This window comes from Columba livia, chromosome 27 (genome assembly GCF_036013475.1).
Source record: "Columba livia isolate bColLiv1 breed racing homer chromosome 27, bColLiv1.pat.W.v2, whole genome shotgun sequence".
NCBI classification, from domain to species: domain Eukaryota; kingdom Metazoa; phylum Chordata; class Aves; order Columbiformes; family Columbidae; genus Columba; species Columba livia.
This window is the reverse complement of record NC_088628.1, coordinates 2,758,422-2,777,519: the sequence shown is the minus strand read 5'-3', so window position 1 is coordinate 2,777,519 and position 19,098 is coordinate 2,758,422. Positions and strand designations below refer to the sequence as shown.

The 19,098-nt window shown below is 54.6% G+C and overlaps 1 protein-coding gene across 20 annotated transcripts in view; it reads right to left on the bottom strand.

Moving 5' to 3' along the window:
* Nucleotides 1–19,098, bottom strand: part of PTPRS (protein tyrosine phosphatase receptor type S) — a 148,313-nt gene that overhangs the window by 128,470 nt on the left and 745 nt on the right. The window lies entirely within an intron of this gene.

Genomic DNA, 19,098 nt, shown 5'->3' with positions numbered 1-19,098 from the left:
TTTTTTCCCCCTCCTTTTTAACATCTTGCAGAGCGAGAGCAGAAGGGGGTTAGCGAGAGGTCACACATTTCTCCTAACCCAAGTGTTTTTGCAGCAGGCAGGGGGTCCTGCCGGGGACAAAGCCAAACGAGCCCCTCTGGCTGCACCTTTGCCGCGGGTGCTCGGCGCAGGACATTTCGGGGAGATCCATGATCCCAGGACATCCCCAGACCCTGGCACAGCCAAAACCTCGCTCGCCACAGCCAGCCCTGCAAGAAATGGTTTGGGCTTTCCCATTGCAATCACTTTCTTTGTCCCTGGGCCGCAGGGACAGGGTTTTGTTTGGCTGCACCATGCAGATGAGCCCATGGGGACAGTGCCTGGCCCTGCTCCCCAGGTCACACTCAGACACCCCAGGTGCCAGCACCCATCTCATGTCCCCCCATTCCTGAGCTGGGTTTGCTCCAACAGCTCTGATTTTGCACTGGAGAGCTCCCAAAGATGCTTTGGGCATTTCAGAGCACAGCTCAAAGACTCCCCTGGGAAATACGGGGAGCCCTGAGACACAGACACCACGGGACCCCCAAACCTGGAGCTGTCGCAGGACCCCCAGACCTCCCCGGACGTGCCGCCTGCCCGGCACAAAGCAAACGCAAACCCACATGGCAGCTGCTGATTTCAAATAGCTGCCTGCAAAAACCAAACCAACAAAATCCAAAGAGCTTCACCACCACATGTAAAGCCACTTGTGGAGGGTGCTGCCTCGGCCCCGGGAGTCACTTTGGGGCTGCATCGCGAGCAGTTGTCACTGCACCCACACGGCAAAGCTGCTTTGGGTCCAAGCTCAACCTCAGCATCTCTATCTTGCTCCTAAATCAGCCAGAGCGCCCTGTGCGAACTGTGACAGAGTCGAGGAGGCAGCAGGAGACTCACGGTTGCACCGGAGAGGAACCGAAGGCGCAGGTCCCATCTCCATCCCTTCGCAAACATCCACCCTCCCCAAGCACGCTCTGCCCTACTTGCTTTTGCACGTGCCGCAGTGCCCCAGCGCTTGGCCCTTTCCTCCCGTTCCCCCCACCCCACATCAGTATTCAACATTTTCCCCATCCCCTCTTGCCCAGCTCCACAAACACATCCCTATCAACCACCCTTCCCAAGGTGCTTCCACATCAGCCGCTCTGTGGAGTTTTTTTTCTGCAGAGTAATATCGAAATGATATTTATTAAATTTGCTCTCTAAGTCCCTCAATCTGCTCCATAATACAGTGAATCTGTGAGGTGGTTTCACTGATCCCGCCTCAATGAGACCAGATTAACGCAGATGATCCCGGCTTTGCGGCTCCCTCGTCCCCGGGAGGGTCAGAGGTTGTGCAGAAAGGCAAAACCCGCTGGCAGTGCCGCAGGAAATCACATGGCCTCTGACAATTATTTCCGAGGTTAATTCCAGGTGGGAAGGATGGAGCACTCATCTGCGGACATGCAACAGCTCTCGAGCCTTCGGAAAACCCGTTGGGCTGTTTATTTCAGCCTCCCTTGCTCTTATCTCCCTCCTCAAGCACATTCATTGCACCTTCCCCCACCCCGCTCTCCAGCAAGAAGCCCATTAAATCTAAAGTTAGCTCCAGAAAGGTTCATCAGATCCATTATCTCTGCATTCAGCTAAATTATGAAAATCATTAAGATAAGGAGGCATGGAGCCTATTAGTTTCCTGGAGAGGATGCTTTACAATTTCTTTTTTTTCCTTCTGCTTCCACATTTAATTACCTTAAGTTTCACAGTATTTAATTCCATTTATTAAACCTCTAATATGTAAAAAGAAAACAACAACAACAACAAAGCGGTCGCCGTTAGGAAGGGCACGGAGCCAGGGTGCGGAGCAGCATCCCCTCCCCGCGCGGACCCGCCGCAGCCGAGCTGGAGCTGCGCTCACGCGGGGATGCATCCGTTCATTAAAGAATTAAGGATGTGGCCTGAGGTCCATGCAGAGGGAAAGGGACCAGCACCAGCCCAGGGTCCTCCCGCCGGCTCCAGCTGCCGGGAGCTTTGCTACAGCCCAGGGGGGATGACACAAAAAGCAGCGGGGTTGTGGGAACTCTATTTATATTGACTGCGGGAGCGCGGTTTAATCTGCAACGCCACCACAGCCGGGAGCCCCAGCAGCAGCGCTGCTCCCACAGGTGCACACCCAGCCGGCCCCGCTCGGCTCTCGGCGTTATTTTTTGGACAGATGCTATTTTAAGCAGCTGATAACAAGCGCATGGAAACGGCAAAACCTCCACATGTCTCAAGCAAGGTCAACGTGGAGCATTAGCATCTCTCTGGCTGCATTTTGCCTTCCCACGGATGCTGTTTGGCAATCTTGGTTACTATTAAAGCAGCATCTAAACTCCTCTTCTCCTGTAACACCGACCAAGCTGTAACCCTCACGCCAGACTGTCTCTTTGCCATCTGAACAGGACAGAAACCAAAGAGTAAGAACAAAACCAGAGGCACAGGGTCACCTGCAGTGCCACGCAGAGGGGAGGACACTAAACCTGAGCTCAACTGGTCCCTAAGCCCAGCTCAGCTAGACCATAGCAAAGGGCTGCAGATCCACGTCTCTGTGAGCGCATAAACCATTAAACTCCCATATAAAGCATCTCCAAACACCTCCCTGCAGGCGGTTTCAACATTTTGACAGTTCCTAGGTCACTAAAACTTCTCCTGAGAAGCTGTGGACGTCCATGGAGCCCCTTCCGAGCTGTTCACAGCCCTTTTCTCCAGGCACAGTTTGCAAACGACGCTGCCTTCGGCTCCCATCTCATCACACATCCCAACAGGGCCCCACGGCTCCAAGCAGCGCAGCTTCTTCCCATCGACATCTCTTGCAGGATTAAACCTCAAACTTGGCCTGCATTTTTGCATTTGGTTTTCAAATCAGGAATCACTCTGGAAAAGTAGCACCAGGAAGAAAAAAAACAACTTGCTAAAGTGTTCCCCAGCAGCATATCCACATACTTTAATATAAAAAAGCTGCTGCTAATTTAAAAAACAAATGTTTAAGCAATCAAGCATGTTTATTTAATTTGTCTTTTCTGTGCCAGCGAAGGGCCGAGCCGCTCGCAGGGGCTGCCACATGGTGCTATGGAGACTGTTCTTGGGGAGGTCCCTGCAGCTTGGAGCCCCAACCCACCACCCTTTGGAGGGTCCTTGGGGTAGTTTGGTCTCAGACCCACCACTCCGAGATGAAAATGGGCCCCCAGAGCCTGAGAACAAGATTTAGGATTCAACCCATCGCTTGCACCCAGCGTGAAGCAGATCATCTCTCAGCTCCTCCAAAAGCAGTGCCATTTGAGTTCATTCACCATCACTGCAGACTCTTTTGTCACTAAAAAGTCCATGTGTTGCTCTGCTTGCAAAGAGGGTGCAGGAGAGACAAGGGAACCCAGAACCCCAACACAAACCCAGCTGGAAAGACCCATGGTGAGACACCACTGACCACAGGTCCTTCCCACCCATGGGCTCCCAGGAGCTCAACATCAGCAGCTTAAACACACGCAACTGATTTAAACGCTCTGGATGTAGATCAACTCTTGGTTTAAATATTCATCGGTGCCACGCTGGGACCTGTGAGCCACCCGGTAAGTGGGGTGGGGGCTTCACCCACTGCTGTGGAGCTCATGGGCCACTTGGTACCACCTCATGGACACCTTCCCATTAACTCCAGCCACAGAGCCCGCGTCTCACAGCAACAGTAAACTCCAAAGGGACTTTCCCCCCCTTTTTCCCAAAGCCTCGTCAGCATTGAGCTAAATCCAGATCTGCTCCTCGCACCCACCCACGAGCTGGGGCAACCAGCAAAGGTTCATTAGCAGGAGGAGCCACGTTCCTCTCGCTTTGAACATGAAAGCAGCCTGAAGGGGGGTATTTTGTGGGGGAGGAGAATATTCATCACCAAAAAACCCAAAACATGGAGCGGCTAAGGCTGTCTGCAGCGTCCCTGCTGCCAAAAGAGCTTCTGTGGACAAGAAGCAGGATGGGGCATCACCAAAACTGGGAGGGAGAAAGGTTTTGCTTCTCAAATCACCTCTTGAAGAGACCTCTGTCCATATGGCTGCGGGATACGAGCCTTCACCCACTCAGCTTTCCCTCTGGCATCCACACCAGTACCTGGGGTTGGCTCTTACTCTCATAGCCACATCAGGGTAAATCTTCCACCAGGGCAACGCAAGACACGAACAGCACCAAACCAGTTAATAAACAGCCCCATCTCCCAGCTGGACAAACCCCCGTTGCTCTTGATGTGAAATCCTGCACCTTTGCCATTCCTGAAATAAGTTGATCAGGAGGAAAGTTTTGGGAAGACCCAACGGCAGCAGCTGGATGGCAACAAGACCCAGAGGCTCAGCCAACCTTCCTACACCTTTGGCTCTGCAATCAAGAGGTGCTGGATGCTCCCACCGTGTGGTGTTTTATTCTCAATGTCAGAAGCCAAATGTTTTTTCGGTTAACCTTTGGAGGGCCAACACAGAGAAGCCAACAGCCCTGAGGAGGCGGATGATGTTGGCCGCTTCTATGGGCAAGTCATCAACAGCCCAAGGAAAGTTTGGTCTTCTCAAGTTCAGGGTTGTCGTGAAAACCTCCTGGATCCACAACCAGCCCTGGGCTCCTGATGAAGGATGGGTCTACATCTGCCCATTTCACAGATGAGAAAGTTGAGGAATTAACTGGAAAAACAACGTTCCCTTGGTCTGCAGCAAAGCAGAGAATGAATCCTGCTCCCAACCATCCCACACGCAGCCGTGTTCATCAGCCGCATGCTGGGTGGGTTCTGCAAAGCCCCAAAAAGCCTCCAAACTCACCAAGAAATGAGCAATATCCACAGGGCAGAGACTCCATGGATAACCCACATACCTCCTGCATCCCAAAACACCTAAAAGGACCCAATTCTCAGAGCACAAGCGAGTACCCAGAGAGGTTGGAGAGCTCTGTGCCGCTCTTCCCAACGCTGGCAAAGCTCAGACCCCATCACAGATCAATATCTCCTTCCCCCCCACGGCGCCGTCAGGAACAGCAATGCCTTGGAGAGGGAGCGGGAGCGCAGGAGCGTGAGCAAACCCATCATAAGCAGAACTCAATTTTGCCCATCATTATCGTTGGCTTTAACAAATAGCTTCTGGGGCTGGCAGGTACTTTATTAATTTTTCCCCTGTGCGGCATGCAGGATGATTGAAGAAATCACTGGCCTCTTGATTTGTCTCCCTGGCCCAAAATAACTAGCTATTTATTTTTAAACAGCAGGATGCATCAAATCCTCAAATCGAGACGACAGAGCCGGGAGGACGTGCCACACGCATCCACGGCACTGGCGCCTGGGCACAAGGTTTCAGCCCTTTTCTCCACTTGGGGAAAATCCAGGTCCAGCTCTCCCACTTGCACTTGAGACACGAGAAAACTGAATGAAGGGATTTTTCCACCCATTGGGTATCTTCTGGCAGCCACGTTCCGGGGGTTTGCTGCCTGTTGTGCCCAAGCTTTGCTCTGCTTAAAGCCCAGCTGGGTTTGGGCACCTTGGCCTCAAACACAGCCCTGGCCTTGGACTTTGCTGCGTGTCCCCGATGCTCGGGGTGGTGGGGACGTTCTGGGTGATGTTAGGACAGAAAAGACTGCAACGTGCACATCTGGAACCTTATTTGGAAGGCGTTTCTCTAACAGCTCTTCTGCAAAAGCGCAGTGATGGGTGATAGCAGGCAGCAGCTTGTGGTGGTGCAGCGCCTTGCTGAGCCCTCCAACCCTGTTCCAACACCTAAACAAGATGTTGGACACGTCCCTGAGCCCTTCCAAGGTCAGCAGCGAGCTGGGACCAGCTCAGGCACCCGTGTCACACCTGACGCTCCTCTCCCATCGCAGCGGCCACAGTTGTGCAGGATTCATGTTTTACGCTCCTGTGGGACTGTGCCCAAAGCAGCTGATGCACAAGGACTCGTACAACCAAAAAAAACAGGGTTAATCAGCCCTCCCGAGGAAACGCCGCTGAGGCTGCCAGATGGGTGTTTTGGCCACGATCTCCCGGTGGGATGGAGCATCCACCGGCCCAACGACATCCACGGGATGGGACATCTGCACAAACACAGCCCTGGGGCTCAGGGGAAGGAGTCTCTCAAGTCAACCCCAGCAGAAATTACAGCTTGAATATCCCCATTCCGTAGGCCCCTACAGATGACCTCTTTTTGTGCTGTTCTTTTAAGCGCCCTCTCCATTCTTTGTGGTTACTGTGAGTGTTTTCCATATGAGCAGCACTGCAGAGGCTTCCAGAGCCTGCAGGCACCCCAGAGCCTGCTGAGCAGCCAGCGAGACCAGCAAACCCCAGCGCACCGAGGGCTGGGGACAAAACCATCACCAGGGAGAGGCGAGGCTGAGAAAGACACTGTGGACGGAGGGAGCTGCAGCAGCACCGTGTCACGGTGAGGGGACAGCGGCTCCAGCGCTGCCAGCATCGCCACGCTGGGTCTCCAAAGCCTCAGGGCAGTGGTGGCTGCTGCTCAGGACAGCTCGGCAGGGAGCTGGCTCTGCTCACCCACCCGCTTCATGGAAAGCTTCACGTTTTCTTTCTTTCTTTTAATTTCTCAATTTATAAAAATGGAAAAGGGGAGAGAAGCAACTTATTAAGTCTCCAGAGACTCAGGATTCCTCATGCCCATCCCCAGAGCAGGGTTAGACTGTATTAATCATAGAATCATAGACAAGTTTGGGTTGAAGGGACCTTCCCAGCTCCCCAGTGCCCCCCCTGCCATGAGCAGGGACATCTTCACCAGCTCAGGCTGCTCAGAGCCCCGTCCAGCCTGGCCTGGGATGTCTCCAGGGATGGTTCATCCACCACCTCTCTGGCCAACCTGGGCCAGGCTCTCACCACCCTCATGGCAACAATTTCTCCCTCATGTCCAGCCTGAACAAACGATCTATTCAGACCATTAAGTCTGAACAGAGCTGTCCAACAAAGCCCAAAAACAGAGGAAATTCCTTCCCCATGCACACACATGCCCTGGGTACATTAGCATCACCTAATTGATGGAGGGAGGTGAAGACGCTGCTTTCATGGCTTGGGAGAGAGAAAGAGCAATTGCCATCTCAACCAGGCTGGGCTGCAGCAGCGGTAGCTCAGTTGTCCCGTGCCTGATGCAAAGACCCATCTTTCCCAAAGAGACCTCCAGGAATGCAAATATCCACACTGCTGAGTAACACCGCTCCCTCCTCTTCCTTGTGCATCCTTCCTCCCTGCATCCCAGCCGCATGTTCCCTCCCTGTCCCACCTTCTGCCACCCCCAAGGGGTCCCACCAGCTGATGGATGAAGCTTCAGATTAAGAAATCTAATTTGTCAGACACAAAAAGCCAAAGCGTTTCATTTCTGCTGGCTTTTTCTTTATGAAACTGCTCAGCCATTCAAGACGTGAAATGTCACCGTGTCGCTTGGTGGCAGCTGAGGGCACAGAGCTGGAAAGGTCAGGAGAGGCTCTCCAAGAGCATGGTCGAAGGGAAGGGGCTGGGGCAGGCAGGGCCACTGTCACTGCTGGGGACACAGGGGCCACCAGCCCACACCCCCCCAGTCACTAGCCTGGTGCTCCAGGGAACACAGGGCTCATTGGGCTCCTGCACTCACCGGGGCAAAAAAACAGCCACAATGCAACTAAAAGAATAAATAATCAACATGCATGATGGCAGATCCAGCCCAAGAGCCAAGAAACAGCTGTGCCATCATCTGCCCGGGTGGAAAATCCACTGCAAATCCCTACCCAGAGAAAGGAGGGAGTTTGCACCCTGAAGGGTTTGGTTGTGGGACAACGTGAGCTCAGGAACATACCTGGGGTGGGTTAGAAGGGGGTGGTCAGTAGGTCAGAGAGGTTCTCCTGCCCCTCTGCTCTGCCCTGGGGAGACCACACCTGGAATATTGTGTCCAGATGTGGCCCCTCAGTTCCAGCAGGACAGGGAACTGCTGGAGAGAGTCCAGCGCAGCCACCAAGATGCTGGAGGGAGTGGAGCATCTCCCGTGTGAGGAAAGGCTGAGGGAGCTGGGGCTCTGGAGCTGGACAAGAGGACACTGAGGGGGGACTCATTCCTGGGGATCAATATGGAAAGGGGCAGTGTCAGGAGGATGGAGCCAGGCTCTTCTGGTGACAACCAGTGACAGGACAAGGGGCAATGGGTGCAAACTGGAACACAGGAGGTTCCACTTAAATTTGAGAAGAAACTTGTTTGGGGTGAGGGTGGCAGAGCCTGGCCCAGGCTGCCCAGGGGGTTGTGGAGTCTCCTTCTGTGCAGACATTCCAACCCGCCTGGACACCTTCCTGTGTAACCTCATCTGGGTGTTCCTGCTCCATGGGGGGATTGCACTGCATGAGCTTTCCAGGGCCCTTCAACCCCTGACATTCTGGGATTCTGTGACTCCCCCAGCCCGGCACTGCCCCAGGTCCTGAGAACCTCATGCAGCACCCGCAGGGCAGACGGGGCCTGGACAGTCCTGTGGTGCTTGGAGCTCCCACCTCCAGAACAAGGCGCTGCCAAAGCTCCCACGTGTCCCTGGGCGAGGGGGCGGCTGTGGCGCGGAGCTGCTGGCACCGAGCGGAGCCGCACGGGCTGTTCCTGCACCCGGCGTCCCTTCCACCGCCCCCTTCCCGGCAGCGTCCCCCGCACCGCCGGCTGCTGCCACCCGCTCCCCACATCCCAGCCCATCCCACCTGCCCCAAACTGTCCCCAAAACCCAGCGCGTTTTCCAGAGGCTGCGACTGCAACAGGCGCCAAGAGACGCACCGACAGACAGAAAGGGATGGACAGACAGGGCTCCATTTGATGTCCCCACTGCCTTGACGCAGGGCACTGGGAAGGAGGCCCAGCCACCTTGCGACTTAAAAAAGCCCAATCCCAGCAATTATTTAAATGAGCAAGATTTCAGGTTATGCATTTTTTTTGTCTCCTTAAATCAGAAAAAAAAGAGTGGTTTTAAAATAAAGTGACTTCCAAAGAGAAATCCAAGTTGAAAGTCTTGCTTTAATTTTATTCCGAAGATTAAAGCGTGCCGTAGAGTGTTCGGGAGGCATGACATGAGAGACAGAGTCCAGCATCACAAACTCCTCTGATATTTCCTAGAGAAACTGCAAATAAATCACTTGTAAAGGCTCCTGGTGAGAAGGTTTAGAGGGCTCGGAGGAGACCGAGACTCCTGGGGGAAGAGCTGCCCGAGATGCTGCTGAACAGCCTTGAGAGCACCTGTGGTGCAAGAGTCAGGACAGAGGAAAAACTGAGGCACAAAGGGATACAACTCGCCCAAAGACGCTGGAGAAAGTCAAGGGTAAGCCAAGAACAAAGCAGCATGCTGGGAGATCCAGTTACAAGGCAACACAGCCTAATTACAGCCTGGCTCTGGGTGGTTTTAAGAGCGAAATCTAAGCCTACGTGCTCTGTGGGCTGAACCGCGAGGATGGCGCAGACATGACCTGCCTGTCCCCCTCCTTCGCCAGTCCTGTCCCCCAGACACAGAGACCCCAACCACATCACACATCCTCACTGAGGGAGGACAGTCCAGTAACTAAGGCAGGGGACCAGGTAGGACATTGGTGACAATGTCCCCGGTGGGTTCTCACACATACACCTAGACCGGGAATACCCCCGCCAGCTGCAAACACCCCTCCGAGCATGAGCACTGCATCTCCTCTTCATCCCCTCCTTGTCACCCCTCACCCAGCCCAAAATCCAGCCCTTTGCCAGGCTGGGCACCCACAACCCGCACGGCTCCCTCCCCAAGGCAGCCGGGATGAGAAAGAAGCCTTAGCTGCAAGGGCCATTAAATATTTTATGCTTATTCCTCTCTTCTAAGAAACACTTCAGCTCCTCCCCATCACCCTATTTTCCCTCTTTGCAGAGCAACCTCACACCCATTTTCAGGCCAGCACATCTTGAAGCCGTCGGTGCTGTCTCTTGTGTCACCTCTGCCGGGTGGACCAGCACAGGACACTCGTGCCCTCGGCACTGCTTGGGCAGCTGCTCAGCCCGGGGGGTTCAAGCTGCTTTGCATAGGGAAAGATGGATGGAGAAAGCATTGAAGTCCTGCTGCCCGCAGCTCAGGAGCAGATGCTGAGAGCGCTGGGGTCCGTGGGCGCTCTCAAAACCCAGACGGCCTCACTGGGACCAGCAGCAAAGCATTTAACAGCATGTAGTCCATAAAATGCCCCTGGTGCCCCCACCCCGCAGCGCCAGACAGGCTTCTGCACGCCAGGCTGCTAGAATTGAGGGGTTGAAACATGATGGGGCTGCAGAGCTTCCTCCTCATGGCTCCCCCAGGCGGCGCGATAACACTGGAAGGACACATGGCGATGGTGGCTCGTCCTTGGACCTCACTGCGCCTCCCACCCAGCCCCAGCTCCGCTCTGAGCACAACAGTGGGTTCATCCTCATCCTCTGAGGGTGCCAAGTGGTTCCTTCGGCTCCTGGAAAAAAGAAATCTTATCAGCGTGGTGCAACAAGTTCTTCCAGGAGGGAATTAGCAGGGAATTTGCTTGGCTGCCCTGCTCGGGTTTTGCAGTTCGGTGTCGCGGGTGTCCAGTGACTCCAAATCCAGGGGGGACTTTTCTCCCCAACAAGTTTTGCAGCAGGACAAACAGGCTGTGAGTTTCAGGGCCTGGACACCGGAGTGGAACAGAGGTGACAGGATATCCCAAACCAGAGGAAAATTCAGCTTGTTCTGGGTCAAATGCAGAGGAGGAAGCAGAGGCACAAGTGGAAGTGCAGAGAGAGGAAAGTCCTTTCTGGAAGAGCAGCCCAGGAGGTTGAGACTGGACAAGGCTTCTGGGGACTTGCGGTGCTTCCATTTTGATGCTGAAGGGCAAAACCTCCGAGATGATCAGAAGCCGCCTCCCCAAAACCTCCAGGGTCCTTCCCAAACGGGGCTCAGAGGACGATCAGCCACCAATCCCTGAAGCGGAGCAGCAGGACCAGCAGCCGCCGTCTCCCGCTGCTGCGCAGATGAACAATAATCCATCCCGGGCACAGCGGCCATCACCTTCGCTTGGGAGCAGGTGGCCAAGGTCTGCAGTCGAGCCCAGGCACACCAGTTCACCCAGGGCGCTGGGTGGGGAGGGCAGAGCCCCCTGGGAAACAGCAGCCCGCCCTTGGTGGTAAAACCAATTAGGAGAGGAACGAGATGAGCAGCAATTTGGTGGATGCTCCCCAGCTCTGTAAGATGGGGATGCAGAGGCCACCATGGCTGCTGTGCGTGCCGGAGAACCGGGGAGGCGCTGAGCCCTGAGCTAAAGCTCCAACCCCTCCGGCCGAAATCCAGCCAGGAGAGCATCGGGGATTCACCCCTTGAGGGGTGGAAGATGCCCCGTGCATTGGGGTGAAGCTGCATTGGGTACCCTGAACCCCCAGCCAGGACAGCGGCTGCATTTAAGGGCCCTTCAGAAACCCCTGGGCAAAAACCACACTAACAGGGACACCAGGTTCAATCCAAACCGCCACCATCGTAGAGCCCTGAATAGAAACAGCCACGTACAAACACCACCAAGATAACCCGGGAAAAACAGATTTGCCTCTTGCTTTATTTATCAACCATGCAAGCGAATCTCCACACATAGACGGGTGGGAGAGCAGAACACATCACCAAGATACTTCTCCCAGCTCCCAAAATCTATTCATTTCCCAGGCGGCTTCTGGCAGGGCAGAGAGATCACTCTCCGATTAGAGATGTTTATCAGGTAGCTATAATGAAGGTGGGACACTGACACTGTGATGAATACTATATTTCAGGAAAATTTAAATGAAATGATCCATCATGCCCAGCAGAAGAGCAGCAACACCTCCTTCCAGCGCCCGCACCAAGCTGAGCGTCTCTTGGACCACGGCTCCGCTCCGGAGACCCGCAGTCACCTTGGCTCCGCAGCAACCAGCGGCACCGCAACACCACCGCTTTATACTTCCTAGCACACATAGCGAAGCGGCAATGCCAACCAGAGAGCCGCAGCCTTCCCCAGCACGGCAGCGAGATCCCCCTTGCACAGACATCGGCATAACCCGCGTTTCATTCACTCGAGAGCGCTCAAGTCCCAGCATCCCGCAAACCAGAAATAGAGCGCACTCGGAAACAGGACGTCGTTCATGCAGGATGCAGAGGGGAAGGGTTACGGAGCGGCTTCTCCCTTTGGTGAAATATTGCCAGCGGCTCAACAGCAGCAGGAGGTTGGTGCCCCCCGGGAGGAAGCCATCACAATCCACTCTCCCTCCCAGCGCCGCCGGCCCATGTTGCGCTACCTGTTGCGCTTCGCAACCGGGCAAAACGCTGCGAGAGCGTGAGAAGTTGTTAAAAAGCACGAGCGGGCGCGGCGGTGCGCGGGGCAGGGACGCCAGAAACGCTCCAAGCTGCTGCAATCCAGACACAAATACATTAGACATTCATCTGAATTTTAAATACAGAGCGTTATGACTGGCATCCTCACAACTGCCACGGCAGCCTCGGCACTACGGCTTTTATGGTAATTCACAGGGAGTTACCCACAAGGCACTGCGGAGATTTTCTTGGCAGCCATCCTAAACTAATTTTTATAGGTTAGTGTATGGTTATACATAAACGTTTAAGAAAAATAAAATGGCGACTCGGAGGTTCCTGTGCCGCTCCGCTCGCGGCGCGTGATGGTCCAGTGCAAAGTGCCACCGCCGGCCACCCGTGCCACGGACCAAGGGACAGAAACATCAGTTGGTTTGAGAACTGGTTCGCACTGGGCAAACCTCCTGTAGCAGCCACCGCGATGCCCAGCCCTCCGCATCGCTCCTGCACCTCCGGGTTCCCAGAGCATCGCTCTGCCCTTTGCAGGGTGGTCAGCAAACCACATCATGCCCAGGTAGGAGACGGCAGCGCCAGCACCCTGTGCACTCCCAGGGATGCTCAGCCCCCTCTTCCCTTCTCCCAGGTTTCCCGGGGGTGGTGGGTACACTGCTTAGCTGCCTGGAGGGGACAGGAACAACCCCAGGGGACAATGATCTGTTGGTGGAAAGCACAGCATCATGAGAACTGCGTCAGATGTGCTCTGATGCCAAATCCTCCCCATCACCATTCCCACCCACCCAGGGCCACCCCTCCGCCCTGGGCATGGCCCCTCCTGCTGGGAGGAAGGGACGGTTTGGTCCCCTCCTGCCTGTTCCACCTTGGAGCTCCCAGCAGGAGCCGGCTCTGCCCATCGCCTTCCGCCCATCCTGAGCTGCACCGGGCAGGGGTGACACTGAGACTTGATGTGGCAACTGGAAAGTGCAGCTCAGCTTCCGATTCCCCTTCACAGCCAACAGAGGGAAAGAGTCGAAGCCATCAGCAGCGAGCAACAACAAGGCGGCGAACAAAGGGAAGAAGCAGCAGGAGGGAAGCCTTGATCAGTACGAGCCAGAAGCAGCACCCATCTACATTTCACAGGAACCAGAGCAAACACTTGATGATATCAAAGCTGAAGATCGGGTTAAAATAAGCCCAATTCCTGCAGGTTTTGCATGGACACACACACATGTGCGTTGGCGGCACCGCGAGCGGGCAGCCTGAACTCCGCTGCCTTTACTACGGCAAAATGGAGGGAAGCACGATCAAGACTTGGAACAAAAGAATCTTTCAGATTTAAATCATCTGTAGAATTACTAGCAACACCGATCTGGATATAGTGACACCACAGAGAAGAGAACAATTAAGGAACAGCTCAGTGGGAGAGATGGCGAGATACAACTTGAGCAACACAAAGAGACAGTGCTGAATTTCAGACGGAGCTGCTGCTTTCCTGAGATGGGATCATTGCAGAAACCAGCCCACCGAGCCCTCCCTCTCTGTCCTATTCGCGATCCCAGCTCAGCGGCTGCGAGCAAAACAAACCGAGAGCACTTTGCCTGCAGCCTCGTGCCTCCTGCAAGCCGAGCACGTGGTGACACGTTTAACTGCATCGCATCGTGCGTTTGCTGCTCACAAACAGCCACCAAAGCAGAGAAAAAAAACCCGAAAGCAGCATTACATAAAATGCGGGTATTTGTGAAGTTTGGATCTGGTGTATCTCAACTTACCACTCGATGGGGTGTGTAAATCCACCACCTCCCAGAACACAACATCAAGCACCGGAGAGAGCAAATAATTCCTAAAGTCTGCCGTCTATCCTCCCACCTCCCCAATTGTGCCATTAAAAGCCACTTGACCTCCAGGTTTCCTCCTCGGTCGGGACATCCCCGCTGAGGTGGGGACATCCCAGTTGCTTGCAAGGTCACAGCCAAACTGCACCCTCTGCTCTGATATAAACCGGCACCGTCCAGAACCATCGCCCATGAAACGAGGCTGTGAACAAGCGATTCAGCTGCTGTTCTGCACCAACAGCCCCGGCCCCACGCAGGAGCAGGGACCTCCGGGAGCTGGGCAGAAACAGCCACAGGCTTCCTGCCCTAGACCATCCCGCAGCTCCGATTTAATCTGATTTATGCAGGTGCTAGACCAATTTAGGTGCGCACATTTTATGAGTCGCCTGGCCCAGTTTAATTTGATAGGTTTTTAAACCTGTTTAGGCAAACTAAGATCTGCTTTCTAATCTAGAGCAGCTCTTAATCAAATTTTGCCAGAGAACTAGAGCATGGGTGTTATCACAGATCCTATTTGTGACACCACGCAAACTGCAGGTTGAGTTGGGGTGTTCAGCTGGAGAAGAGAAGCTCCAGGGAGACCTTAGTGTGGCCTTTCCAGACTTAAAAGGAGCCCATAAGAAAGATGGGACAGATCTTTGAGCAGAGCCTGTTGTGATAGGACAAGGTGTGATGGTTTTAAACTAAAAGAGGGGAGATTCAGGATGGATATAATGAAATTGTTGGCCCTGAGGGTGGTGAGAGCCTGGCCCAGGTTGGCCAGAGAGGGGGTAGATGAACCATCCCTGGAGACATCCCAGGCCAGGCTGGACGGGGCTCTGAGCAACCTGAGCTGGTGAAGATGTCCCTGCTCATGGCAGGGGGGGCACTGGGGGAGCTTTAAGGTCCCTTCAACACAAATCATCCTGTGATTCTATGATCCCTAAGCAGCTTTGAAGATCCACATCTCAGACCTGGACATCCCTGAGGGACACACAGACCCGTCCTATGCGTTCTGTGATTCATCCTCTTCCTCAGCACCACCTGTTCTCCCCTCCTTAGGGCTGCACGCAGCACGTGGGATCCACACACCAGCCAAGAGGCTTCACGGACTAATAAAAATTAATAAAATTTAAAGAAACTCACACGTCCCAACCAGCTCCTCATCCAGTGGTGTCAAGAGGGCAACACAGGCTGAAAACCCCTTTCTGGGATGATGCTGTGGCCACAGGGGGACATGGCAAAGGGCTCTGTGCGCAGGACACGCAGCTCTGCAAGGGCTGGTTCAGCTGAGCAGCAAATATCCCGACAGCACAGGCAGCAATGGCAATGGGAGCGCCAAGCTCGAGAAATTGCTAAGCCAAGAGAATGATATGCAAGCTAAAATAGAAGACAAAAGTCCAAGAAAAGGATGTTGGATCAGGCTCGGAAGTGTAGAGGGTTCATGAGTTGAAGGATGGGGAAAACAAAAGACAATTTCCAGTTTGCTAGGTTGATGTCAAAGAAACAAAAATCAGTCAAGTTATAAAGCAAACAATCAGAAAGAGAGGACAAGAGCACTAAAATAAGAGCCAAACAGAGTCCTCAGATTGTTCCATCTTATTGTGCAATAAACTCCGCACAAAGGAAGCTGGCCTGAGCTTTACTACTTCAGGGTTCAAGAGCTTAAAATTGACAACAATTTTTAAAAAAATATATAAAAAATAGTGTTATAGCTAGAAGCTTCACAGCTTCACAGCATGGCTGGTTTCTGCATTTTGCAAATATCACAGAGAAGTTCTGGGGAGCAGAGCGAAGGGCTCGGGGCTCCGGCAGCAAAGAGCTTCAGGCTGGAGGGAGCGGGGATTGGGAGCAGGGAGCTGGGCACGTTTTTCACGCTGTTGAAGCAATGATATTTAACCGAAGTCATCTGCAGGCTTTCCTCTTCTGGAGGAGAGAGTTACGAATAATATGCATGTTTTGTCAATTCTTATAAGAAGAGTTTAAAGCTCAAAGTTCAGCAAGTGTGGATTAAACTCCTCAGCAGCATCTTTTTAATGCAACAGAGTCACCTCTTTCCTCACCATCCACCCACACTGACCCGGCTCAGATCTGGCTTCACTTTATCTCTGTATTCTACACTCGCAATTTTGTTATCTCTGTAATACAAAAGAAAAACTGTTTTAGTTGGGAACTGAGAAGGTTCAAATGAAATCCATAGGTGGTGGCAGGACACAAACATCTCGCATCCATCACGGCAACTCGCTGCCCATGCAACCTCAGCTGCCACGTGGAAAAGGGGAAAAACAGCTCAACACACATTTAATACCTCGAGTTATTCTGCCCCACGGTGAGCAGCTGGATGGGACCGTCCCCGCACTCCACGCCAGCTCCCATCCTGGGAACATCCATCCCCACCCACCGCTGGGCTGTGTTTAGAGACCTCAATGCAGCACCCTATGGGACAACCTCCCACCTCAAAGCCACCTTTGATATCTCTATACACAGCCCTGGCCCTTTGGGCAAGGCTGGAGTTGTTCCTATGCCGTGAGGAACCGCAAACACCAACCCTCTCTCCAGCCTCAGTTTCCCCATGTGGCCACATCATCTCAAACATCGCACCTGCGTGGACCTCAGGTGTTTCTTCACCCTCATTCCCACCACAAAAGGAGAATTAAGGGTCTAACGACAAGCCACCCTCATGGAGAAAGAGCAAAGGCGCATTTCCCTCGTAGGCAACGCATCACAGCGTTATTCTTCATTAACCAGACAAAACGCAGAGCAAACCCGCTCTCCTCAGGGCGAGATGGAGGAGACACCCCAGGAAGATGCTGCATTGACCAAACTCACGTTTATAAAACCCGGTGAGCACCAGAGAGCAGGAGACACGAAGGACCCGACTCCCACCTGCCAGTGAGGATAAGGCCAGGATAAAGAGGACTCGAGGACCGTCTGCCCCCATCACCCCATCCAAGCACACAAATGGCTCCGTGGGGTCCCCTCTCCCCCACCGCTCGGTGGCGCGGCTTCCGCTGGAAGCTCCTCTCGCATTACTCAAAGCATTTATGACTTTTTTTTTCTCCCCCATTTGAAATATGGGCCCTTACCACGCACAGGAAAGAGGAGGAGAGTGCCAGCAAACTCGTTAATTGATAAGTCAATCTGGCACGGAACAATTAACAGTTGGCAGGAGGGTCCCTGCATCGGCACGCACCCTGCCCTGCCGAACCCAACCGCCTTCATGCTCCGGACCCGGGGGCGGTTTGATTTTCCTCCCCATCAGGAGTCGTCACAGCCTGGCGCAGGTCCACAAGCCCCAAAACACGCTTTATAGGGTAAAAAAAAAATATATATAAATCCATAATATTTTGCTGCTCGGGACGCAGGTCCCTGCCTGAGCGGAGCTGCACGGCAGCGCTGCCAGCACGGGAGCCGCGGGCAGGAGAAGGCGAGTGCAATGGGGAACGTTCCCTGCAAATCAAGCAGGGGGTTTGTCCGGGGAAGGGACAAGGGGACAGTCCAGGCGCTGCCCCTCTGGCCCCCACAGGGTCTCCCTGCTCAGAGGAAGGGCTGGAATCACCCAGCAACCAGAACCGCTTTCTCCTCCCGATTGCAATGAGTGTTTTTGTAACAGTGGAGCCTCCCAGGACTCAGAGAGGGCAAACGCCCAAAGAGCGGAGACATCCCCGCCCGGGAGGGCGCAGCACCCACCCCAGGCACCTCCGGTCCCTGCGGAGCCCAGCTCTCCTCCCACGGTGTCACCCCTTCACCAGCATCTGGTTTTTTTCCCCTTATCCCACATTTACACCATTCGCTTCCCCAGGAGGGACTGGAACGGGATCCTCCCAATGAAATACAATTAATCGTTACTCTATTTTATGCTTTTTTCTACCCTCCGTGTGACAAGTTTTGCCTCAGGAACACGGGGGCTCCGGGGACAGCGCTCGCTGCCGCAGGATGGCCCCAGGGCTCGGGATTTCAGCTGAAATCCCTGAGGGCGGACAGACATGGAGCCACCCGTTGCCAACCCCTGGGATGTCCCTCAGTCCCTTGCACCTTGCGGAAGCAGCAGGTTTGGCGCAGCCACCCCAGTACAGGGGAGAGGACCCCCACCCCAACACGGGGTCTTCAGGAGCTTTGGGATGACCCGAGTCCCATCCTCATTGCTGACACTGTCACCGGGTCACCGCACAGCGAAACCCACTTCCCGAACACTCCAGAGTTGAATGGGAGGACAAGGCACCCCCAGTGCCACCGGTGTTTGCGGTGGGGCGAGGGCAGCACCCCAGGGGACACAGCCCCGGCTGTGACATCGCCCTGCCAGCGCTGCGGGGACGCTCCCGTGTCTCCTTCCAGTATCCACATCCCCGCGTTGCTGCTCCGGGAGCGACACCACTGGAGCATCCCCAGCACACGCGGACGCCGGGATGAGGAGAAGCCACCGAGCGGGTACACGAGCTTCTGGCTGTTCCCTGCCAGCACTGGTGACACCAGAACACCCCAAATCCCATCCCACGGGTCAGCACCCCACACTGAGCACCCACTCGCCTGGTGGGACCGCGGTCGGGAAGAGGGGACACGAGGGGAAGGGACAGCGAGGGGAGAGCACGGCAGGGACACAGGGCTGCCTTCTAAAGGTGGGGGGGGACAGAGAGTGAACAGGTACTGGGGCTCGGGATGGAGAACCGGACACCGAGCACAGCGCCGGTACCAGGACACCAATCACATCCCTGGTACCGGGACACCGAGCACATCCCCGGGACTTGGGATGGAGCACAGGGCACCGAGCACATCCCCAGGACACCGAGCACATCCCTGGTACCGGGGCACTGAGCACATCCCCAGGACACCGAGCACATCCCTGGTACTGGGGCACTGAGCACATCCCCAGGACCGGGACTTGGGATGGAGCACCGGGCAGATCCCCGTACCGGGGTGCGGGATGGAGCACCGGGCACCGCCCGGGTACCGCGACACCGAGCCCACCCCCCGCACGGCACAGGGCTCACCCCGGGGACCGGCACAGGGGCGTGCGGCTGGAT